This window comes from Diceros bicornis, unplaced genomic scaffold (assembly GCF_020826845.1).
Source record: "Diceros bicornis minor isolate mBicDic1 unplaced genomic scaffold, mDicBic1.mat.cur scaffold_54_ctg1, whole genome shotgun sequence".
NCBI classification, from domain to species: domain Eukaryota; kingdom Metazoa; phylum Chordata; class Mammalia; order Perissodactyla; family Rhinocerotidae; genus Diceros; species Diceros bicornis.
Genome location: NW_026691418.1, coordinates 6,410,284 through 6,436,222, shown reverse-complemented (window position 1 = coordinate 6,436,222; position 25,939 = coordinate 6,410,284). Strand labels below are relative to the sequence as shown.

The 25,939-nt window shown below is 49.9% G+C and overlaps 1 pseudogene; it reads right to left on the bottom strand.

Annotated features, from left to right (window-relative positions):
• Window positions 1-1,205: 1,205 nt before the first annotated feature.
• On the bottom strand, window positions 1,206-24,782 carry LOC131403053 (tubby-related protein 4-like; annotated as a pseudogene).
• Between the last annotated feature and the right edge of the window lie 1,157 nt (window positions 24,783-25,939).

Here is a 25,939-nt window from a genome sequence, read left to right as displayed (position 1 = left end):
CCTAGAGAAGATTGTGAGACTTTTGTCAAAGAGCTGACTGTAACTCTCTCCCTTAATACCCTGGCAAATGCTTAAAATTTTTTTGTGACATTTCTAATCTAGTGGAAACCATTTCTAGTCAATTGCATTTCAATGCGACCAAGAAGAGGAAAGGAGGGCTTTCAATTGGTATCGTCAGCCTTCTCAGAAAGGGTAGAACAGTGTCATCTCACGGGAGAGAAAATGTCCACTGCTGCATTTTCCAGATTAAACAATAAAAGGGGTGGGGGAATAAAGGCTGCTTCTCAGCTGGTGGGCATCCAGAGACTAGCCACCGCGGTAGCTGAGAAAATCGCTACCCCACCACACGCCAGGATCTCTCCACTTCTGTCTCCTACCTTCTCCCGAAGTCAATCATACTGAGTCAGTGAGCCTACGGAATTGTGACATATTATGAAACTAGTGGAGTCTTCAACGTAAACATCCTCCGAAGAGGAGCGCAGCCCTTGTACGATTTCAAGTCACGCTGCGTGAACCGCCCGTGCGTACATGTGCAGGAGTTCCCTCCTCACCTGCCGTCCCTTCCCCTACATCCTCATGAGCAAGGCCTATTTATACCGGGTAATAGCACCCCCATACAAAGCCTACTTTTATTAGTCAAACACAGTGCATTTGCCAAAACACCCTTCATTAATCAAGTCACCTCTGGGGGAGTAACAGAATATGTGTGAACTAAATGTTGTTCCCCCAAGAGAAGCTGTACCTTCAGGATTTTTGGTTGTGTCTTTTAAAAAAGTTTTTTGTTTTTACACTGGTGGTGATGTTGGAGGAGTAATAAAAGCTAGACATTGTGGAGAATGAAAAGCACGCATACTCCTTAGTCTAAAAGAATAGCAGGCCAGAAGGCAGTCCATGTTTCTGCTGAAGGGCCCCTCGGCCCGCAGCTCACACAGGCACACCAGGAGGACATTCCCACAGCAACCACGTTTCCTGAAAGAACACCAGGTGCCTTGCACCCTTTGCTTCCAAATACCACTCTCCTGTGTTTTGTTTTTGTTTAAAAAGAAAGAAGAAAGAAAGACAATAAAGGAGAATAAAAGCCCAAACAAACGACAGCAACTGAAGGTCAGTGCCTTTCCCGGGCCTGACAGACGTTTCCAGTTCTGCTCCTGTCTTCTGGTCCCCAGCCCCTGGGGCCCGGGCGGGCTCCTCGAGCATCTCCATCAGGCCCCTCTGGAAAGGCTCCTCTCCCTCTCCTCCTCCGCACAGCAGTCTCTTCATTTCAGGCGCTGAGTCACGTTGGCCAGGGCGACGGCGAAGGCCTGCACAGCGGAGAAGGGGTACTGGAAGTCCAGGATGTACGCATTGCCGTCGATCCTTCCCAACTGCATCACCTGGGGGGCGAGGGAGGGAAGCAAAGACATTAAAGCACAAACAAGGCGGGACACAGGGCAGCCGGGTCTGGGCAGCACCTGCTGGAAGCAGATAGCACGGCCTGCGAGATGCCAACAAAAGTGACTCTGATCACGCTTCTCGATCTAACTACGAGTTTGGTGGAAATAAAGGAGTGGAGGAACATGTTAAACAACGCAGTGGGGAGACAATGAGCAGACTTCAGGGCATGGAAAGCTCCACAGGTCAAATGAAGGGGCTTCCTCATCCAGGAAACGGAAAAAGGAAGAACAAGTAGGAAGAAGAATCTACAGGCTAAAAGGGGCTGACGAGAAATATCAACTGCAACTGTCAATGTCACTACTCAGAGAGGGACAGAACGCCACCGCCTCTTTCCCGAGCCTGCTTGCCCTTGTCATTTCAGTACTCATGGGGACCACGTGACACTGTATTATTATACAACATGTTATGTACACTTATTTATTGTCTTTCTTCCATTTTTGTAAACTCCATCAGGATAGGGATTTTCTGTTTTCCTCATCGATCTAATTTCAGCACTTAGAGTAAGGGCTGGCAAACTCTCTGTAAAGGGCCAATAATATTTTAGCCTTTGTAGGTCATACGGTCTTTGTCACAACTGCTTAACTCTGCTGCTGTAGGGCGAAAGCAGCCATAAACTATACTTAAGTGGACGGGCGTGGCTGTGTCCCAATAAAACTTTATTTATAAAAAGCAGCAGCAGCCGGATTGGCCTGTGGGCCACACTCCTGGCTCAGAGGATTGCCAGGCACACAGCAGCTGCTCAGTCAACATTTGTTGAGTGAATTAATGAAAATGAGATTTAAATAGGAGAAGTGAAGGGAATTCCAGGATGGTGGAGGAGGGTAGTTCCAGAACAGTAGCTACACAGCAGGGCTGGGGCAACCATTCCAGGTTGGAGCAGGAAGAACCGACAAATTACCCAATGTGTTTGCACCAAGAGGGGATTTGCATTCTGCCAGGGAATCAGCGAATGACTTAATAATAAATACACAGAGAAATTAGCAAATAAGCAAGCAAACGAAAACTGGGTAATTATTATGTCTGGGGGACAAAAACCACTATCCAATAAAAAAAGAAATGTGATGAAACCATATCACATGGCTCAGCTCTGAACGGTACTTACTGGCATAAGGAGGTGACCAGTGACTACTGATTCAACTGGGAAGGGGGCAGGGAAAGTTCACGTGTGTGTAGTCAGAGAGTGGGGGTGAAGAAAACAAACCCTCACGTTCCTCAGGAAGAAGTCAATACACGATGCTGAAAACTGAAAAATCACCAAATACTAGACACCCTGCTCTTTACAAATATGGTGGCAAATACCAGAAAAAAGCCAACAGAGGTGGAAGCACGCCCTCTGGGGGAGGCTGAGGTTTGGGAGCGCGCAGGGGCCTGTTAGGGGTCCTCTCGGGTCTTGTAGAAGCATTTGACTTTAAAAAATCAGTGCATGTGTTACTCTGATGAGAAATAAAGACAAGACAGCAAGGGGTACACTGAAAATCACAACTCCACTTGGCCCCGAGAGACACCAGCTGTTTTCCACATTTCCCGTGCGGCCTTTTGAGAAACGCCCCCCCAAGGCCAAGGCACTGATATCCTGCCCCCCCCCCTTAAAGGTCCCCAGAGGCCCATCAGGATGAGACAGCCGCGCCGTGGCCCCGGGCCAGGCTCTCACCTGCCGCCCCTCCAGCTCCATCTGGAAGTTCTTGGCCGACTCCTGGGTCACCCGCCCCCCGAAGTCCAGCTGGCGCCCCTGCGTGGCCTCGTCCACAGCCGCTGCTTGTTGGCCATGACGTGCACGAAGCCCTGGCTGCGCGGCCGGCCGTCCTCCCGCTCGCTGGCCCTGCGGCCCTTGGCCTCCTCCGGCTCGCCGGCCACGCGCAGGCTGCGCTTGCCCTTCCAGCCCGTCTGGCCGCCCTGGCTCCGGGTCACCAGCTCGTCCCCGCTGACGCCCAGCCCAGGCTGGCTCTCCCAGCTGTCCTGGAACCCGTTCCTCTTGTTCAACTTCTTCCACTTCAGCTGGTCTTTCTGACTCTTCTCTTTCTTCTTCTCCCTCCCCAGGCGGGGGCTGGAGATCAGGGAATTCAAGTCGCTCAGAGTCCGAGCATCCTTCTTCATCTCGCCCTCTGTGGTGGCCTGAACGTTTCCCTCCTCGGCTCGGCTGTCCAGGCGCTTCCGGCTCTTCTTCCCGAATGTCTCCGGCCGCTGGGGGACTGGACTTTCCATCAGGGAGAGGACTTCCTGGAAGTTGTCAGCGGTCTCTACCATCACCTCTGTGCCCAGGTGGCTCTGGAGGTCGGCGGGCGGTGGGGACACGAGGGGCTTCTCCACCACCAAGTGTGCCTTGGGGGGAGCGTGCCCTGGGGGTTGTGCACGGGCGGGCACGCGCTGTAGGAACTCCAGGGGTGCAAGGCGATAGGTGGCGGCTGTAAACTCGAGCACGTGAGCTTCCTGGATACATGGGGGGCAGGGGGCAGTAGGAGAGGGGGGGCGGGTAGGCGGGCTGCAGGATCAGGGCGGGCTCCTGTTGTGCAAACTGTGTCTGGGACAGGGTGTCTTTCGGGGAGCAGGGAGCCTGCACTCCCGGCAAAGCGGGGGTGTTATAGCTTCCTGGGTAGGGCACTCCCATCAGATAGCCCGTCTGGAAAGTGGCAGTCGGGCTGGCGGGCGACTTGGGGGAGACGAAGGGCACTCGGGACACGTCCAGGTGCTGGCTCTGACCTGCCATCAGAGGGGACAGTTTCAGGGGGTTGGGCACTGCAGTCTGTGCTGTCCTGTCCTGGGGAACCCAGATGTCCTCCCCCAGCACGGGGTCCCACTGGTAAGGGGGCGGCCGCTTCCCGGCCACCGCAGCCTCGGGCAGCGCGGGGTGCCGCAGGGGCTTCTCGACGGACAGTGCTGGCCCAGCGCCTCGTCCTCGGGGAAGGCCGAGTTGACATAGTGGGCGCGCTCGCGGGCGCCGTCGGGCGGGCTCAGGAGGCTGTAGGAGGACTGCGGGGACAGCGGGGACGTGCCGGCCGCATGCGCCCCCGCCCCCGCGCCCTGCTCGGCGCGCCCGGCCGCGCCCCCGCTGCACTGGCTGCAGGTGTAGAGGGCGGGCGGCGGCCGCGCGGGGAAAGGCGCTGCGCCCTTGGGCTTGGCCGGCGGCTGCGGCGGGGCGCGCGGGGGCTCGGCCAGCTGCGCCGCCCGCAGCGCCGCCTCGCGGTTGTTCCTGCGCAGCGTGGCGTGGATGAGGCTGCTGTCCGGCCTCTGCGCCGCGGCCCGGCCGGGCCCAGCGTCCCGGCGAGGGCGGGATACGGGGGCGGGGCCCCCGGTGGAATGGAGTAGCGCGGCCCCGTCAGGCGGTTCAGGGTCGCGCTGGTGCAGGGCTGGGGGACCTTCTTCTCGGTGGCCGTGAGCCTCAGGGTGGCCGAGCTGCCTGGGCCGGGGAGGGTGTAGGTGTTCTGGGCGCAGAGCATCCGCGTCCGGGCCGGCACACCTCCTCCACGCTGCCGCTGCTGTGGAAGGTGGTGATCCTCTCGTAGCCCAGGGGCGGCTGATGGTGCGCGCCGCGGGGTACAGCGAGAAGTCGCCCTTCTTCAAGCACACGTCCACCGGGGGCTGTGGGGGCGGCAGCGGGGGCGGCGGCGCTGCCGTGGTGGGGGCGGCGGGGATGGTTCCTGGGTAGGGCGGTGGGGGGCTCATCTTCGCCACCTGGACCTCCTGGAGGGCACTGAACACCACGGCGTCCCCCTCGGCGGCCAGCTGCGGCACCGGCCGCAGGGCCTTGGCTGGCTTCTGCAGGTGCTCGGGGTCCTGGTCTCCGTGGTCCACCACCGACAGCTGGATGGCCCCCTGTGCCGGCGGCGGCAGGGACAGCTGAGGGGGCTTCGGAATGATGCGGCGCATCTCCACACCTCCGAAGATCACCTGTCCGGGGTTGGAGTAGCGGTCGGAGATTGCGTATGGGTTGGCACTGTCACTTGCGTGCTCAGCTGCCCCCACGGCCGTGGTCTGGTTGGTCAGGACGTCCAGCTGCACGTTCTGATTGGCCAGCAGGGACTGCACCAGTCCTGTGCTCTGCGTGGGGGCCGTAGCTTGAGCTGACCTGTGGATGGGCGCGATGGGGATGTTCACGGTACACGGTGGGTTGTTCTCAGGCACGCCAGATGCTCCCGTCACTGGAAGATTAGAAAAACCAACTGCTTACAAAACAGTGCCATGAAACTGGGTCAGAATAAGCAACTCATCTAGGCCTTTTACGTATAAACTGTAATTCCTACACACAGATGCCTTTGCGTGGGGAAAGCTGGACCCTTCCTTCAAGTTACACAAAGCTTTTCCATGTTTCTGGAAGGACACTGGCAATCGGTGGGCTCTGGAGCTAAGGGCATTGTCAGAGCATTTCAATGAATACTTCTGAACCTTCTGAGTGTGGTGCCACGTGTCTGAATGGTACCATGGCAAATAAATGTTTAAGGACACTTTTTACTCATGATGGTCATAAAACGGCCCATTCTTATGCGAGAGGAGGGCAGTGGTACAGTATGAAACTCCACTGAGGACTCAATGCCTAGGCTTCTGAGTAGGCTTATCCAGGGTTTTGGATTGGTTAGTGTGGGAAGTGTCGTGGGGCAGATGTGTATCTGAAATTTGTACGTAAATTAATTTTCTGTAAATAGAACCATGTCAAATGCAGTAGAGAAACCAATGATAAGAATCCTTTGGCAGATCTGCATATGAGGGGAAGGATCATTTCCTAACTTAACTGCTTTTTAGCATTTCAAACAGTATATAAGTTAGAGCCACACTGATTAAAACCCTGTAAATCCACCCTATTTGCACACAGGAGGAGTTTAATGGAGTGTGCGTTTGAGCAATCATCTGCAGACCACACGCAGGGCCTCAGCGCCACTGTTCAGTACTGCCCTTTCTAAAGAGCCCACAGAGCACTGGAGGTCTGCTCATCTGGGCCTAAGTGCCACGTGACTATGAGCACGTGCGCAGAAAACAGGCATTAACAGGAAATTGCACAGGCTGGCTGACCTTTCACCAGAACTACAGAGGGAAGCCAGTAGTCCATCAAAAGCTAAGCCCACCCTTCGTGCCTGTGACAGACTCATCCCCCTTCCCTGGGGTCCTCCACTGAAATGTGACTGTCCCCTAGCTGCAAGAATCTAGGTCCTGTCTCAAGTTCTCTATGATTCCTGTTCAGATCCCTCTTCCAGATGCTCTCTCCTCTGTATGGAGTACTGAGGGCAGGCATCTTCCCCGCCAAAGGAGAGTCTCTCTGTTGCGTCACCAGCAGTATGTGTAAGCCCTGAGACAAATCATTCCTCCTTTCTCTGGGAAGCACAAACAGTGACGACAACAGCAGCAACAGCTGAGCACGAGAGAGCTAGATTAGCCACATTCCGGGGGAACGGATGGCGCTAAGGGGAAAGTGTGAAAGCCACTTCTAAATCCAAGGTTCTGAAATAGCAGGAGAGCTGCTATAAAGCTCATGTGTGAGGTTTCACCAAACTGCAGGTTTATGGGGTTGCAAAACCTCGCCCATTAGTCCAGAACATCTGCTCCACCCATGAGGAGAAAGTATACCTATCAGAGAACCAAAGACGGCTACTGTCAGAAAGTACAGTAGAATAATTTTACACGCAGAAATCTGGCTGAAGGAAGATCAACAACGCCCCCAAATTCAGAGCCCGAGTTGGGACGCGTGTCCTTCCCCATCCCACGGTGAGGTCCAGAGCCCCTCGTTTGAGAATGACAAGATACAGTGGCCGTGTACGGTTCCTCTGGCTCAGAAGCTAGAGGCTTTCAGAACCTTGCTTGGTTCTAAGTAGAGGAGCCTCTATATTTATAAAATTGCAGGTGGACTTTTTTGAGAATAGTTACATATAAATAATTGGTGGACTACTTAGAAATCATTCTAATAATCAAAATAGGATCCCCCCCAGTAGAAAAGACTTAAATTAAGATGCTATGGATCTGAACGTTTGTAAGTTGAGATTTTAAAAACTTATACCAGCTTTGACCTTGAACTCAGACCTGGCCTCTATGCACTGAGACACGCTCTGCACATTAGGAGAGAGACGTTCCGCCCCGGAGGTGGGGCAGGTTTGAGAAACTGGGCTCTGTGGCACCACAGGGAGATGCCATTCTCTAAGCAGGGATTGAGAGGATGAGGGCTAGCCTGGGGTCAGTGAGACTGGGTTTCAGTCCTGACTTGACTGAGTCCTGATGAGTCCTGTTAACTTCCCTATCTGGGCATATGACTAAGAGGACTACCGAGAGGATAAAGTGAGATGGTAGAAGTGCTCTAGGATCATGAGCCATCACGGCCACCTCATCGTCCTTGCTCTGGTAGCTCCCCTCCTCCCCAAACCAGTGACAGTAGGTGACCTTTCTCCAGTGACACGCCACCACACCCACCAACCTTACTGAGGAAGTTGTACCTTTTCCAAACCGAGGCAGCAGGCACGGACTGACATGTTGGCATTCTTGACTACTTACCACTCTGTCCCCGTCACGACCCACTAACAGAGGGCTCGTGACAAACCAGTTGATGTGTGAACACACCTGGTAAATCATCCTCATCTTCACTGAAAACATTCGGGTTGAAGACAGGTAAATTAACATACTCCATGGAAATCTTCTGGACCTCTGGGAGATAGATGGTCATCTGCCGCGGCTGGAGATGCAGGAGGCTGGTTTTATAGATTACTGGTGGGAGGAGGAAAGCACGGTTAATAGAGACAAGCCAGAGGAGAGCCAAGGCATCAACAGTCACGGGAAGAGACGTGGGGTGACCTGTGTGGGCAAAGCCGGAGACTCTGAGAGCAGCTCTCCACCTCCCCTGGTGCACGACTGGCCACCCCGGCCACGGACTGGATTCGGGAACAACAGATTCTCAGTCTAGCCCAGACTATCTTAGTCTGGCTATCTTAGACAAATTCTTTTTTAGAATGAGCTGGGTTATGACAAATGTATTTTTTTAAAATCCCATTTGCAATCACCAGGAGAACTTGGTGGAAACAGTTGTGATAACCAGAGAGCCAAGCGCAGGGGGCAGTCAAGCAGCTACTGGAGGGCAGCTACGCGGTGAGCAGCAATGACACTCGGGCTGTATTCGGGACTGGATTCTGGGCTTCCTGACTTCCAGTTTCATGCTCAGGATAGAGAATCACGGAGAACTTCCACACAGTTTCTTTAAATGCTAAGATTTAATTTCATTAACAGGGACATTTAAGAGAAGACCTAGACTGCAACTAAAATATTTAGAGAAGACAAAACAAGTTAAAAAATAATGAATCTGAATTTAAGTTTCACAATAGGTTAAAATCAGGATGAAACTGTCCCGTCAACTTTCTCTTATGTTTAATACTCTTTGCTGTGAGATATGTAGAGGTTCTTTAATTATTCCTATTCTTATTTTTTATTAAGATGAGCCAAGTTCTACCTGCGAGGCTGTCACCTCACAGCCTGGTGGCTGAGTGGCCAGCATTCCCACAGCTCCAGGCCTTCTGCTCTGAAGCACCGTCGTAAGGCTGCTCCTTGGGCTTGAGTGGGCTGAGACGCCTTTTCCACGCCAGGGGTCGTTACAGGTCTTATTCATGTTTTCCTCTCCCTTGCCCACAAAAGAGAGTTTGAATTTTCTCTCAAAAATTCTGGATGGTTCCATATAGCTTAAGAATTAATGCATTAAAGTGCTATTCTTTGTCGTTCAGATTGACAAAAGGATGTAAAATTAAAAATCTCAGGAGGGATTTAAAAAATAATATCAGTTGCCTCCAGGGAAAAAAACTAGGTGGTTGGGGGTGAGGATAAGAAAGATTTTTACTGTATATTCTTTTAAATCTTTTGAATTTTGAATTTATTCCACATTTTTAAAATTAAGAAATGCAAAAGATTAAAAACACAAAAATTTCATGAGCCTGATCATTCTAATTGAAGGAAACAAATTATTCAATGTAATTATCCAATTATTCAATATAAAATATCCAACAGCACTCACTTTTTGAATCTAACAGAGTGTCAAAGATTATTTAATAGGGTGCCATATGTAACAAACCCTCTAGAATCCCAGAGTTAATTTCTTCTCTCTAGTAGAATCACGTGGAAAATTCTTTTAGCTTGACAAATGAAAACGCTCTTTTTAAAAAGGTCAACGATTAGGACAATGATTTCACCGCAGTCACACACCAAGCTTTTGTCTTGGGCACTGAGATTCCTAATACAGGCCCTCCCATCTTAAGGTCCTCCTTGACTTCTTTATGGATCTACTCAACATCCAAGAACTAAGGGCAGAATGAGAAGACCCATTGAGCAAATGCGCACGTCCATTCCTTTTTTCAACATTTGCTGTAGGCAGATGGCTAAATTCTCAGATTACAGGTGTGGGGTAACCATGCCTCTCACACAGTGGTTATTAGAATCACCATACATATCATGAGGGTGCTGCTGAATTACTGAAGGGCAGGCTTTTGTGGTCTTGAGAGGGTTTCCCGGCTGTTGAAAACATAAGAGATTTCTTTCCGTTACGTGAATGGATTGTCTATTGTTATTTCCTAAGTCAGTTTTATGTTTTACTTTTATTCTTTTTTTCCTTTGAGCTGAGAAACCTCAAAATGAAAAATCCAAATGCAGCACCATTTAATGTCTCTGAAGATGCATACACAGCAACAGGTCTTTTTAACATCTGCTTTGCAAGAATTATTTGTTTTAAAGGATCTAACTGTGTCTGAAACAACTCTAATGGGCAGATCCAGAATTTTTCAAAAACTATTTTTGGTAGGTTACACAGACCACATTCAAGATGGGGCCACCAGCCATCGGTGAACCCCACTGGCTAAGCTGGCCTTCTAGAGAGACGTGTGCGTGTTAGATGATCAGGCAACGTAGCAAGGTGGGGGACAACACAGGCCCTTAGCCCGCACAGGGATGTGGCCATTAGGATGAAGCTGCTTTGAAAAGGACCTTCTGTCATTTCACTCCTTCACGGTCCCCTAGTAAATACGACACGTCAGTCATTCAAGCAGATACAGAAGAGAAGGCAAATTCTGGGTTCTGCCCAGCCTGGTTCTCCCTGGGTTCCATTTTCCTCGATGTCTCAAACTTCTCATGGAGAGGATATTTATCTGGTACTTAGAAATGAAATCCAAAAAGATTTACCACTAAGAACTGTACAGTCAGCCAACTTCTTCTTAAGGTCTTGAACACTTTCTTCTTGACTCAAACTTCTCATGGAGGGAATATTTATCTGGTACTTAGAAATGAAATCAAAAAAGATTTACCACTAAGGCTGTACAGTCAGCCAACTTCTTCTTAAGGTCTTGAACACTTTCTTCTTGACTTTCTTCAGGAGTTTCTTCTGACTCAAGAACCTAAAGACACTGGTACCAAAATCTGTCCACAGTAAAAGGCCAGAAATCAAAGTAACCAGAAGCCTATAAGAGCTTTGATAGAGATTTCGGCTATTTTGTCATTTTTGTAAGTCAGGGCTTGTATTAAAAAACGAAAACACCACTGGCAAAAAAACAATTTGAGTGATAATTCTAATTTTTGTGAAATCAGAGTGGCTAGAGTCAAACTTTGGAAGTAAAATACATGCTCATCTTTTGGTGTCATAAGAGCTCATTTTCTACATTAGGCCACCAAAGGTTGAAATTGCTTATTCAGCCTGAGTTCCAACCGGGACAGTGGGCAGAGAACAGGACGCAGTTTTTACCTGCACCGAGGTTGGTTGGCAGGAAAGCAGCCAAGCCCATAATCTTAAATTTGGTTCCCCAGATATTAGACGTGACCTGAGCAAGATAGTTGTGCTGTGGGAAAAAAAAGGAGAAAAATCACAATCTATTTCCATATTTTCTATTGATCACTCAAGAAGTAAGGATGTTAACACTTTTTGCTTAAAAAGCCACACGTGGGCACTGCCAGAAATATTCGCTTTCTGTCATTCCACTGTTTTTAAGACCAGAAGCTGCCTACAGCATGTCAGGCGCCCATTTGCAAGTGGTGGCTCAGCGAGGTGTCATTCTCAGGTTGGGAGTGGGGGCGGGTGTGTCCCGGTGTGTCCACATGTGTGTAGGTTAAAAAGGCACAAAAGTGATTTGGGCACTTTTTTCTTTACCTCTCCTTCCTCCCAGTCACTGAACCAGAGAGAGCACCTGGCTCTGAACCCATTTTCATCCTTGATATTTCTCCTGGAAACATCAGCTGCACTGATACCAGTATATCCCAAAACTACCCAATTATCTGTTTCTTATTCAATCAAATTTTTAAAAATTTAAGAAGTTATCACTATGCCGAAACCATGCATGAGTGTGTGTGTGTGTGTGTGTGTGTGTGTGTGTGTGTGTGCAAGGGCAATAATAAAGATGAATAAAATACAGCTCCTCAAAGAGCTTAGAACCTAATGGAGGAGAGAAGGCCTGTAATTATTTATATACAAGGAAGTGACTGAGAAATGTCCTGAGGGAGTTACAAACAAGATGCTCTGGGATTACTGTGGCTGAGCCAGGGGAGGAAGCCTTCACGACAGAGGGGAAGTTCTATCTGGAAGCACGTGCGCAGAAAGGAGGGTGAGGAGATGGAGCGGGTTACCCAGGCAGGGCAAAGGCACAAAGGCGGGAAGAGGTGAGTCAACAGTGTGGCTCTGGCACCTGGAGAGGAGGGGGCGTCGAGGAGGACAGGAGGGAAAGACAGGCCAGGCCAGGCAGTGGGGCTGTCACCAGGGATTGGCTCCTGCCGACACTGGAGTCACTGAAGGGTCAGAAGCGGCTTGAGGGAGCAGAGGTGAGAAGTGTGGCTGTGTCTCAACCAGAGCTACCTGTGAGGAGATTCCTGTGGCAACAGGGGGATGCCCGAGGTGGGAAGAAGGCCCCTCGGGATGTGGAGGTGACGGAGCATGGAGGAGGGCAGACAGGCTCTAGTTCTCTACGCCCGTGTCTGCAACTGCGGTGACAGGCACGGAGAGAGGGGACCGAGGGTTCAGCGGCCATCAAGCACACACTGAGGAGGGGAGAGGAGCATTGGATCAGGGGACCACCCGAAAGCCGACACTACCTGAGTGATGTCTTCAAAGGGAAACTCTCTTTGCGTCAGGCTGGGGAAGCCAATGGAGGGCTTGCGCATCGGCAACCGTGGAGACCTGGAGATCTCCTGCACCGCCCAGGACAGCTTGGGGGACTTCCAAGACTCAATGTTGATCCTGCGGAGGCAAGGCCCCGAGGGTCAGGCGCCCCGGTGGGGACGGCGCCTGCACTCCTGGCACTCCCTTCACTGTCCACCAGTCACCGTGGATGTGCCACTCCCAGGGGCAAGGTCCCTTAATTTACCCAGGCCCCGCCCGCCTGCTTCTGCCTTATGAACACGAGGAAAGAAGGACAGAACTGCATATCGAATAATATATATTCAACAATATAGTGAGGTTCAATTGAGTGATTCATTTGTAAAGAACCTCAGAGAATTAACTTTCTACTGACTAATAGTAAGTTTGGAATCGTCCACATGTCTTCTGCCAGGGGTCTGCAAAATTCGTCCTGAGGAAAGTGGCGGGTGGAAGAGGCGTTTCTCACCTAAGTCCACAATGGCTTTATAGTTCCTAACACAGTGCTGGGATTTCAACAGACTTACCTAGCATCTCCCCCCTGCAATATTGACATCAAATCAGTGGATCTAAGTTTTTCTGTTGCCTTTTGATCCTATGTTATATGTCTGGCCCTCGGTTCCTTTGTTTATAACATGGGGACACACGTGTTTAATGGCAGTCTACCCCAAAGAGAGCGTTATAAAAGTGAATATGGTAAGGTTGATGACATTCCCTGAAAGAAAAGCATTAAGCCTCACAGATACTGCTTGAGAGCTTGATAAGACACCTAGGGCTCCCAAAGTGTGGGAGGACAGGGGGACCGAGCTGGTTAAAGCTCTGAGCGAGGACAACTGGCCTGGCTGCTGCGTAGGGGCACTCAACACTGAGAAAGACGGAAGGAAAGAGGACCAGCTCCAGAGACCGCAACATCCGGGAGCTTTCCAGGGACATTTACAGGTGAAAGATTTGGTTGCTTATGTATTAAATGTCCTCTTCTCCTTAACCAATGGGAAAAGCCAAAACACTGTAGAAGTGTAGAAAAGTTCATAATTTTATTTGCAATTTTAACAAGCCTAGAATAAAGATGAAAAAAATAAATCGAACAGATTGCTGGATATCTGGATATTTATATGGGAAAAAAATGAATGTTTACCCCTAACTCAGACTATACACAAAAATTAATCTGAGGTGTAAAATTAATCCGAGATTTAAGTGTGAAGGCTAAAACTATAAAGCTTGTAGAAGAGAACAGAAGAATGTCTCATGATCTTAGGGTAGACAAAACAGGACAAAAGCATTTCCTAAACAGCACACGAAAAGTGCTAATCATAAAAGAAGAAATTCACATTAGACTATACAGCAATCCATATATCTGCTAAAGGACTCATAGCCAGAATACATGAAAACTCCTACAACTCTAAATAAGAGAAAAACAACTCAATAAAAAATGGGCAAGGGGCTGGTCCAGTGGTGTAGTGGTTAAGTTCACGTGCTCCGCTTTGGTGGCCCGGGGTTCAAAGGTTTGGATCCCAGGTGTGGACCGACACATTGCTTATCAAGCCATGTTGTGGCGGTGTCCCATATGAAGTAGAGGAAGATGGGCATGGATGTTAGCCCAGGGCCAATCTTCCTTAGCAAAAAGAGGAAGATTGGCATCGGATGTTAGCTCAGGGCTGGTCTTCCTCATACACAAAAAAAGGTGCAAAAGACTTGAACAGACACTTCACAAAAGAAGATATCCAAATGGCCAATAAACATAAAAAGCTGCTTAGCATCATCAATCATTGAAGATATTAGGATTAAACTACCATGAGATACCACTATACACCTACCAGAATGGATAAAATTATTTTCAAAAAATGACAATACTCTGTAGGTGAGGATGGAAGCAGCTAGAACTCTCATATACTGCTGGTGGGAATTTAAAATGGTACAACAGGCACCTTGGAATACTGTTTGGCAGTTTCCAATAAAGTTGAACATACGTCTACCCCGTGGCCCTACAACGCACTCCTAAGCATATACCTGAGATAAACGAGTGCATACGTCCATAGAAAGTCTTGTAGAAGAATGTCTACAATGGTTTTATTCATGATAGCCCCAAACTGGAAACTACCAAACATTCAACTGGTAAACGGAATAAACAAATTGTAGTATATTCATTACAATGGAATTCCACAGAGCAAAAAGGAAAAACTGCTGATACACGCAACAACATGAATGAGTCTCACAGTCATTATGTTGATTAAAAAAAGCCAAATAAGAAAATAGGACATGTGGTTTGACACCATTTATATGAAGCTCAAGAGGAAGCAAAACTCATCTATGCTGACAGAAGTTAGAACAGTGATTACTCTAGGGAGTGGGTGTCGAATGGGAAAAAGTACAAGGGAACTTTCCAGGATGATGGAAATATTCTTTATCTTCAACTGGGTGGTGAATACACTGGTTTACCAACTGCACAATGTATTATGTGTTTACAATCTGGGCAGGTACGTATCTGCACGTACATTAGACCTTCATTTCACACAGCATCAAGAATTTTAGAGCTAGAAGGATCTTAGTGAAAATCTGCTCCACCCTTTAACTTCATAGACAAGGAAACTGGTCTCCAGGTCATGGATCAACGTTACATTCTGAGGTTACAGAGCCCTCGGTGGCAGGGTCAGGACGAGCAAGGCAGAGTTTTTTATCTATGACACTGCAGGCCCTTCCATCTGCTTTTAGCTTTTTGCCACTCTTTAGGACAAACCCTTAGGATAGAAATTTTTTGTGTTTGTGAAGAAGATCAGCCCTGAGCTAACATCTGATGCCAATCCTCTTCTTTATTTTTTTGCTGAGGAAGATACCCTGGGCTAACATCTGTGCCCATCTTCCTCTACTTTATATGGGACGCCACCACAGCATGGCTTGACAAGCAGCACATTGGTCTGTGCCCGGGATCCGAACCTGTGAACCCCGGGCTGCCAAAGCAGAGCACATGAACTTAACTGCTATGCCACTGGGCCGGCCCCCCCAAACATTTTTTTTAGAATACTATTTTTTCCAATTACAGCATCAAAGGCATTTAATTCGGCATTCCTTTCAACACACTACATACACTGTAAAACCTCTGTCTTACTGTTCTCAGACCAGAAATAAAAACAAGTAAGCCAGAAAGCTACGGCCGCTCCTGCCACCCACCACCAGTGCTGACCCCTAGAAGTTCTGAGGGTTCAGCAAACTTCTTCCTGGGGATCTTTTGCTGTCCTGAAGGGAAGAGTAAAGGAAAGCTATAATTATCACAGGCAGATCTTCCAGACGACAGACTTGGACTGCCTCTTGCTATGCTCCTCTGGTGTGGGTTAATGGGATTCTGCTGCAGACACAACACAGACACACCTCCAGAGGCTCAAAAAGGGAGGACGCCCCTACAGACCAAGATTACCTTGGGAGTTTGGGTGATTTGCTAGCTCGGGAGATTTCTTGGCAGCCCAGTCGTCACTCAGTTCGATGTCACTGGAGTCTGAGCAGCTGCAGCTGTCGATCATGGTAGAAATCAAGCTGTTTCCATAGATTTCATCTGGTAAGATACCAAGCAGTAGATTTTAGGGAAGTGACATCAGTTAGAACCTCACGACGATCATTACTAGGAACTAAGGACAGCCTGACTCTATAGGCCGCCGTTTGAAGTCTACAGGTTGAAACAGAAAGGAGCAGAGCATTGTCTTCCTTTTACATTTTTATGCCATTATATTTTCTAAGCAAAAGTAGCCCATTACTTCTACGGTTAGCAAATGGGCGTGGAATTTTAATGCCTCTGGAATGTACAACAGTCTGGCACTGCTTACTGTGCCAAACCTGGCAACAAAACGGCGCGCTATTGTGCCTCACCACACACCAGGCTCCATCTGGGTTCACACGGGCAGCCTGGGAACCCAGGCCGGGCAAGGGGCTTGCTGACTCACTGACTCCCCCAGAACCTGCTTCTGCCCTGGGACCGGGGAAGGCCCTTGTTGGTTCTGGGCCTGCTCTGGACTCAAGACCTGGCAGAGTCGGGTCCATTTCAGGGACCCCGAGAAGTTAATGTCTGGCGTGTCAGAACCGTCTCCTGGAACCGCCACAAAGATGCTTGTGGGGGGGTAGGGGGTGGCTATCCCACCTGCTAGAGGTGCCTGCCTGCTTCGAGCAACGGCTGGAAGAAGACCTGTGTGGCAGGACTTTCAGTGGGAGCTTTGGGTACTCCTGAGGGTGCCTGCGTGGAAGCCACTCAAAACAACCTTGTCAATTGGCCATTATGTAGAAGATTAGAGGCCCCAAGGCAGAAGACGACAGATACAGCAACGGGGCCATCACAAAACTGCAGAGTAGATGAAGTCCATGTTTAACATCCTCCTCAAAACCCCTTCTCCTTTGCTGCCTTCCTCACACGGCCTCACACCCCCTCACATCCCTTCACCACCCAAACCCTGCTCTGCCCCACCCCAGGTCTGCCCTCACTGGAAGTACCTCATTCTTCAAAATCACTTTGTTTTGCTGACAAAAGCCTCATTCCCTCAAGGCTCCAAGAGCCTTGCCAGGCAATAAAAAAGCTGCATCATTCAATCACAATGAAATAATTTATAGACTATGAGCGATTTTACCATTCAGAAGGGCTGTTTACATTTGAAAGAATGAGTTTGTAATCCAAACTAATCTCTGTTTCTGAACACGTGGAGGCGACATCTGTGTGGAGGTGACATCTGTGAACAGGGCCTCTCTGAGGGCCCTGGAGGCAGAGCAGAACAACTTGGCGTGCTACTTGGAAGGAGACTAGCTGATGCCCGATCGGTGTTACTACATCAGCCTCTTCTTCAGCTACTTCCTGAATCAGAAGGCACGACTCGTGAATCCAGCAAGTTGGAGTGGTGTGCATCTGAGTTCCAGCAAACAAAAAGGCTTAATTCACACGCCCCAAGCAGTGCTTTACATTATTTAACTTAGGAGCCCTAGATCAAAGGAAGTTTGGCCACGATTCCAAAATGCATGTAAGCCCACAGAACGCTTCCCCTGTGTTCACGAGCACAGAGCCAGTTCACCGACCTGAGGAAATTCAGTAATGTATTGTCCACTCAACACCTCAACATTGTCCACGGCAACATCGACTTGCTGATGCCGGGGTTTTGTAATTGCTGGATGTCATACCCTTTGCTTTTTTCCTTTACTCACGTCTTAGTCTGTGTGGGCTGCTATACCAAAATACCACAGACTGGATGGCTTATAAACAATAGAAATTTACATCTCACAGTGGGGAGGCTAGAATTCCGGGATCAGGGTGCCCGCGTGGTGGGGTTCTGGTCACAGCCCTCTTTGGGGTTGCAGACGGCTGACTTCTTGCTGTGTCCTCACATGGCAGAAGGGGCTACTTTCTGGAGCCACTTTTATAAGGCAATAATCTCATGATTATAAAGGCTCCGTCCTCATAACCTAATCACCTCCAAAGGCCCCACCTCCTAATTCCATCACAGTGGGCATCAGGATTACAACATACGAATTTAGGGGGGCATAAGCATTCATAACCACTTTTATTCTATTGTCTGTCTCCCCAACTAGTGGAAGGAGAGTTGCCTGTCTCGCCTCCTGCTGTAACTCTAGAGACCAGAACAACGCAGAGACTCGATAAATACTTCCTGAAAGAAAAACGAGGTCTCTCCCTGCCGCCTGGCTGCACCCCAGACTAACTGCAGCAGGATCTTGGGGGTGGACGTGGGCACTGTCGATTTTTAAGGCTCCCCGGTGATTCCCATGAGCAGCCAGGGCTGAGAACCACTTGCCCAGGAGCAGAAGGACTTCCCCATAGAACGGACTTAAAGGGGGCGGCGTGAGAAGAAGGGAGTTGCTTTCTGAGACAAGCCCCAAGTCCTGCTTGTTCAGTGTTACAGTTACACATTTGGAGGCTCATCACTCTGCTCCCTGTCATCAACAACTAGAAATTCAGTGCAGCACGTCAGAGTAAGACCCAGGGAGCCTGGGGGTGATGGACATCTGTACCTCTTATTTCTAGAGATTCTGTGTCATTAATTTATCATGAAAATTCTGGAAGAAACATACAAGTTGTAGAAAAACGTAAGTTGGGATTCCTCTTTGAGAACAGAAGGCTGAACTGTACTGTTTGGGGCTTCACATCCCAGTTTTGTCAGTTTGCAAGAATATGCTTATTTCATCTGGGTTGAGGCCTTTTCAAAACACACAACCCAAATCAGGTATCTTTTTAGAATTTTAAAAAAATCTTTAAGCACAGTTTCAAAGCTTTTAAATAAAAGTTCTGTCTTAGTCTGCTTGGGCTACCATAACCAAATACCACAGACCAGGTGGCTTAAACAAGAGAAATTTATTTCTCACAGTTTGGGAGGCTGGAAGTCCGAGATCAGGGTGCCAGCATGCCAGATTCTGCTGAGGGCTGTCCTCCTGGCCTGCAGACGGCCACCCTCTCACTGTGTCCTCACGTGGGCTTTCCTCAGCGTGTGTGTGTGTGTGTGTGTGTGCAGAGAGATCTCTCTTCCTCTTCTTACAAAGCCACCAATCCTACTAGATTAGGATCCCACCCTTACAGCTTCATTTAACCATAATCACCCCCTAAAAGCCCTGTCTCCAAATACAGTCACATGAGGGTTAGAGCTTCACCATATGAACTTGTGGGGTGGACACAATTCAGTCCATACATTCCGCCCCTGGTTGCCCCCTCATTCATATCCTTCTCCCACGCAAAATACATTCATTCCATCCCAACACTCCCAAAAGTCTTAACTCACTCCAGCATTAACGCTCATGTCTAAAATCCAGAGTCTCATCTAAATATCACCTCAATCAGAAATGGGTGAGAGCCGAGCTACGACTGACACTGAGGCAAAACTCCCTTCCAGCCGTGAACCTGTGAAACCAGACAAGTTACGTGCTTCCAAAACACACAAGACGGCGGCGGGCCAGGCACAGGGTGACATTCTCATCCCAAAGGGAGACACAGGAGAGAAGGAAGGGCCTCAGGCAAGTCCAAAGCCTAGTAAGGCGAATTTCTAGACCTTAAGGCTTGAGAATAACCCTCTTTGGTTCAATACTCTGCCCTCCAGGCCCACTGGGGTGGCAGTGTCACCCCACAGCTCGAGGTGAGGGTCCCCACGGCTCTGTGGGGCTGGGATCTTGTCCTCAAGGCTCCGAGTGGAGGCTGTCTGGCCTACTAAAATTGAGGCAGTGGCCCTGATGACCTTTGAATCGCCTTTGGGGTCATTTTTCCCTCTTGAAGAATAGTGCATGTTCCTAGCCGACCAGCTCCATCATCCCGTCCTGTCAAATCCAGGAAGTCAACAGCCTTCCTTCGTCTCGGCCAGTATGGACAGGCTGAGAACTTTCCAAATCTCCAAGTTCTGGTTCCTTTTTGCTTAACAATTCCTTCTTCAGTCTGTCTCTCTCCTCTCTCATTTTACTATAAGCAGTTAGGAGGAACCAAGCCAATCCTCCAAAACTACTTAGAAATCTCTCAAATATCCAATTTCATTTGCTTGCAAGTTTTATCTTCCACAAAACATTAGAACACAGTTCAGCCAAGTTCTGTGCCACTTTACAACAAGGATCGCCTTCCTCCAGTTTCCAATAACATGTTCCTCATTTCTGTCTGATACCTCACCAGACATGGCCCTAATATCCATATTTCTAACGTGTACCTCAAAACCCTTCCAGCCTCGACCCATGACCCAGTTCCAAAGCTGCTTCCACATTATAGGTATTTGTTACAGCAGTTCCCCACTTCTTAGTACTAAAATCTGTGTTAGTCAGGGTTCTCCAGAGAAACAGAACCAATAGGAGGCAAATACATATACACACACATACAGAAGAAGAGAGAGAGATCATAAGGAGTTGGCTCACGTGATAATAGAGGCTGACAGGCCCCAAGGTCAGAGTGCCAGCCTGGCTGGGGTCTCGGCTTGTGGATGCACACCTTGCTGTGTGCTCACGTGGCCTTTCCTCAGTGTATGCGTGCGTGTCGAGAGAGAGCTCTCCCTCTTGCTTTTCTTATAAGGCCATCAATCCCATCCAACTGAGACCCCACCTTCCTTAAAAGCTCTATCTCCAAATACAGTCACATTGCGGATTGGCATTTTAACATGTGAATTTTGGGGGGGACACAATTCAGTCCATAGCAAGCTCTGACTAAAGATTTCCTTTGGAAAATTTGTGAACTTTTGTTAAAAAAAAATTATTGGGATTCATGCTATCTATTATACAAACACACACTGGTAATTCTGAGAAACACATTTGTTAAGTTACTTGGGGGACATTTACAACAGAGGATCAAAAACTTCAGAGCATAGCAATCCCCTGGAGCTCCCACTAAGTTGCAGATTTCTAGGCGTCGCCCCCAACATGCTGAACCAATCTAAGGGGCAGGCCTAGGAACCTGGATTCAAGTAAGTCTCCCAGGCGATCTGCGGGAAGGTGGCCCGTGGACCACATCTGAGAAACGATGACATGGAGGACTGAGAGAGTTCATCAGCTTCTCACAATGAGCAAGTCCTGGCTTCTCAAAGTCAGGAACCCTCTCCTCTCTGAACCAGGTTACGTCTACCACTCAGTTGGAAATTAGTCATGTTCTGCCTTGTGACACATCGTCTATTTTTGTCTCGAGGTATTTAAATCTTGACTTTTTTATTGAACTTTTCAAGTGTTAAGTTGTCTTTCACCCAAAAGGGATCATGAACTCCTGAAAGCAGAGATGCCCCAGCACTGCTTCACAACCACCTCGAGGAGACTCGAGGACCATGCACAAGGCAGGCACTCAATACGTCCCGCCTATCTGCTTTGCTTTACAACCTTTTCATTATAAAAACACAACACCTCCTTCCCCACAGGCCTGTTAGCAACCGGGCCAGCCTGTGTTGGGAGGAGCTGACAAATGTGACCACTACGGAGAAGCAGGCTGGGACGCTCAGGTCAGGTCCACGCAAGCAAGGTCTTAGGAGGCTGCAGCCTTGTCCCTATAGCACAGCCCCCGCTGCTTCTGTCCTGTTCTTCAGTGGGAAATTGACGCACAGGAGCGGGGGAACAGAAGCAAGCTCTTCACATAACTTTCCGTCAACACGGAATCCGAGCATAGGTTTTATAAAACTGCATACACGGGAGGAACCTTAGAGACAACGACCCCGCTGAGAACCGGCGATGCACCCTCAGGTTCAGGACCTTTCCCAAGTCCCCCCATCAGTCATCTCTAACCGCCATGGCTCCTGTCTTCTCTCTTCCCCTGAAACTGCAACTTCCTTCTAAGTTCACGTGCACTGCTCTCTGGCTTCTCTCACTTTGCCTTCCTTCCTTCTGAATCTTCCCTCTCCCTCCTTTCCACCTGCCTTCCTACGAGCCTCCAATTCTTCTCGCTCTCCCTGTTCTTGGTACTAGGTCATCACATGACTCAAAAGACGAAATAACTGACTAATATCCAATTTTTAAAGTATAGTTTCACTGCTTTCAATCTTACGCGGTAACACTGACAGCAGAATGTTGCTACAGATGCGGAGCATTCCAATAAAGAAAAGCAGACAGCAAGTGGATCGACTGTAAAATACTGAGGTGGGCAAGTGAGGCCAAGGTTGAAAAAGCCCATTGCACGTGACACTCGGCTAACTGGTGATGCTGCACGGCGCAGCGGCTTCAGGGACAGAATGGGGGCAGAGGCCAGTCTAACGGGCGGGAGAGGGAACAGGAGATGGGAAGTGGAGAGAACAAGTATGAACTAATGAAAACAAATCTAATTCAACCCACGTTGTCCCACGGTCAGGTGCTTGCCAGGCACTGGGGGTACAAAGATGACTCAGTTCCCTCCCTCCGGGCCCTCAGGATTCAGGGACTGTGTGCCCCGAGGGATACCAGCAGCTCAACTGACTGATGGGCGATGGGCACAGAGGGGACAGCTGCTCACTCTGCTCTAGGTGACCGACAAGATTTCACAGGGAGGCGGCGGAACGTTTGAGCCGGCAGGTACTGCTGACAGAGGCCACAGGCCTCGACTGTGACTACAAAGAAAAAGAGCAAAGTCCCTTCCCTGGAGGCTCACACTCTAGGGTCCCAGAGAGAGGTGCGTAGTGAGCCCCCTGAATACGGCAACGGAGTCATGAAGATTGGCATAGGAGAGTCTTTAGAAGGAGGGAGTGACTGTCATGCGAAATCTTTACGGACCAGCAAGAAAGTCTCCTTGGTCATCAGCTAAAAAGCAGCTAAGGGTGGCTTAGCGACAGCAGAAGCAGGATCCCAGCAGGAGGCTGAGGAGCAGGCTGAAGGTCTGAAACGTTTAATCCTATCACTCGCTCTGGGGGGCAGTGACGGCAACTCACTGCTGTTTTGACGGTCTCAACAGCACATTAAGGCCCTCAGTGGATACCTGACAAATAACTGAAAGAGGAGGCTGCCATTCCCAAAAGGCCCGTGCCAGCCTCCCCTTGATGACAGCCGATGTCTCCTCCCCCCACAGCCCCAGCCACACGGAGCCTCAGGAGCGCTCTTAAAAACCCGTGGGAAAGTCCACTTAGGGAATCGGTAACTTCAGCAGGATTTTGGAAACGGAGTAGCTTCAGGGATGTTCCGCGCTAGCCAAACGTTCACAGATAGGCGTTACCTTTGCGTGTGCAGTCAGGAATACCAGTCCGCACCCCCCGAGAGGGGCCTGCAGTCCCTGGCGAGGCGCCCCCCTGCGTTGCTGTCTGACGGCGGGTCCGTGATGACGAGCTCCGGCCGCAGCTGGCTGACGCGCCGCCCCTTGAGGACGCGCACGAGCCCGCCCAGGTGCTCCAGGCAGAGCGTGTGGCACGGGCCTCCCACCTCCGGGCCGCGCTCTGTGCGCTTCACGGTGCAGTGCAGACGCTCGTTGCCGGCCGAGGGGCAGCTGACAAAGTCGCGCATGTTGTCGGGGTCCGGAATCGGGGGCTGGAGGCAGGACGTGGAGAGAAAAGAGCGTGCACATCACTGATTACCCTGGCGGAGCACTGGCTGGCAGCTCGGGGAGGGTTAACTGTGCGGTGCGGAACAATGACTCCCAACTCTGGGCGCACGTCACAACCTCCTGGCAGCTTTCAGAGACCTCAGCCCGGATCCCACCACAGACGATGGAACTGGAATCTTGTGGGGGTGAGCCTGGGCACGTGTATGTTCTAAAAACTCCCCAGGCGATTTTAACGAGCAGCCAGGGTCCAGAATCACTGGTGTGGAACCAAGAGTGTAAAGCAACTTGAAGAAAATATCACAACAGATTCTAAAACTCGGATGTTTTAGGAAAAAATTAACCAAGAAGTCAATCTGATACTTAGAAGCAGAGACAGAAAACAAAAAAGAGAACACAGGAAGCAACCTACGTGCGGAGGGCCAGAGGGAACGGGGAACCCACACTGGAACAGCCACAGGCAGGTCCAGTCCACATACCACCATAGCGACAGACCAGTTCTCAAGCTCCAGTCAGCACAGAGGACGCTGACAGCGAGGGCTGGGTGAGGGTCGCCCCTCCGCACAGTGATGAGGAGAGCAGGCCCCGGGATTGACAGGGTCCCATCCTGACCGTTCCCCTAACGAGCCACAGAGCAAGTCCCTCACTTCTAAGAACGCGTTTCCTGCTTTCTCAAGAGGGGATAACAGCAGCATCTGCCAGGGAGTCAGGACTGAACAAGGCAGACTGATCATCAGGACGACAACGGCAGCCACGCTCGGGATACTGCCTCTGCCATGAGAAAGCTAATGCCTATCACACAAGGTGATTCTCTTGTGGACACTAAGGGTGATGCTAGGGACAGACTGCGCGCGTGGGAGACCGAGGTGGGACTTTGCGGAGCCGCACACCTTCATCTTGCAGAGGAGCAGACGTGACTTCTGTGCTCCTGCTCTGGGACTCTCGCCTGTGTTCCTTGTCTCGGCCCTCCTCTTGGCGAGCCTTCGGGAACAGGCAGCCAGCACGAGTGAGGAAGGAGGAGAAGGTGAGTGGAAGGGCTTCACCTTGATGGTGGGGATGAAGGCAGTGGGGAGGTGGGAGCAGAGGCGGGGGGGCGGGGTCAGCTTGCTGACGTCTTTGTCCTCTCGCAGGGCGCTGGCAATGGCCTGCTGGCACAGCAGCTGCAGGCCGGACACGCGGTGCTCCACACGGACCACGTACAGGGCTGGTCCTGATGCCATCAGCAGCCGCGAGTCCCGGTGTCCCCAGCAGATGGAGATGATGGGGCGCTGCCAAGAAGTGAAGGGAGACTACGCTTAAGCTGTCGCTCTTGTAAGCAAAGATCATGCACGCTTGTGTCAAGCCAATTCAAGTGACCTGATAGTTCATGAGGATATTGGTTTTAAAAAGCACAAGAGGGGCCGGCCCCGTGGCACAAGCGGTTAAGTGCGCGCGCTCCGCTGCGGCGGCCCGGGGTTCGCTGGTTCGGAACCCGGGCGCGCACCGACGCACTGCTTGGTAAGCCATGCTGTGGCGGCGTCCCATATAAAGTGGAGGAAGATGGGCACAGATGTTAGCCCAGGGCCGTCTTCCTCAGCAAAAAAAAAAAAAGAGGAGGATTGGCGGATGTTAGCTCAGGGCTGATCTCCTCACAAAAAAAAAAAAAAAAAAAAAAAAAAAAAGCACAAGAGAGGATGTTAAATACCATACTACAAAAATTCAGTATTTCCATTGAAAAGCAGTTAGATCCCCAGGCCACAGCACAAAGCACTGGAAAAGTTTTACAAAGTTCTTTTACACGTATTATCTCATTTAATTTGGTGCCATAAAACCTAACTTAGCTCTTATGACGTTTCTCCCAGGAGATGCAATCAGCCTGGGGGACTGTACCACATATTCCTTACTGAAGCTCTGCTATCTGGAACCCCAAGTAACTGGTGGTAGGTATTCCCATGGCTTGGGGAGGTGGTGAGGAGGCAGACCAGACGGCTCTTCCCTTTTGTCCCGATAGGGAGCATTTTAGAGTCAAACCATCACTGGATTTGGGGTCACGAGCTATGTGACCTGGGAACTATGATGTAACCCTTGGAAGTCTCCTGCTTTCTCATGAGCAAAATGGGAGCTGTGAGGACTAAAGGAGATGAAAGAAGTCAAGTGCTCTGGGACCTATCACCGGTTATAACCCATAGATATTAAGTCACTCTTATTCTCAGCCATCCTCGAGCTGATGGGGCAGAAAGAAAGTAGAAAGCTATCTGGAAAGGGGAGAGAGGGGAACACAGCCCTTGTGGCAGCTGCTCGAGGGGTCTGTGGCCATCATTTGCTTTGAAAAGGCAGGCTGAAATCCAAATGTGCAAGTTAGAAACTAGTTGTACTGAAAAAAATCCAAAGCTTTAGGGGTGCCATCTATGTAAGATGAGCCAAGGAAGAAAGAGGGAGGTGGAGGGAGTGATGGAGAAGCAGCGAGGGAATTTCTTCACTCCGATCTGGACAGATGGAGTTCTAATTTAATGAGGTCTTGAGGGGTTTCAATGATCAGAAGTGGG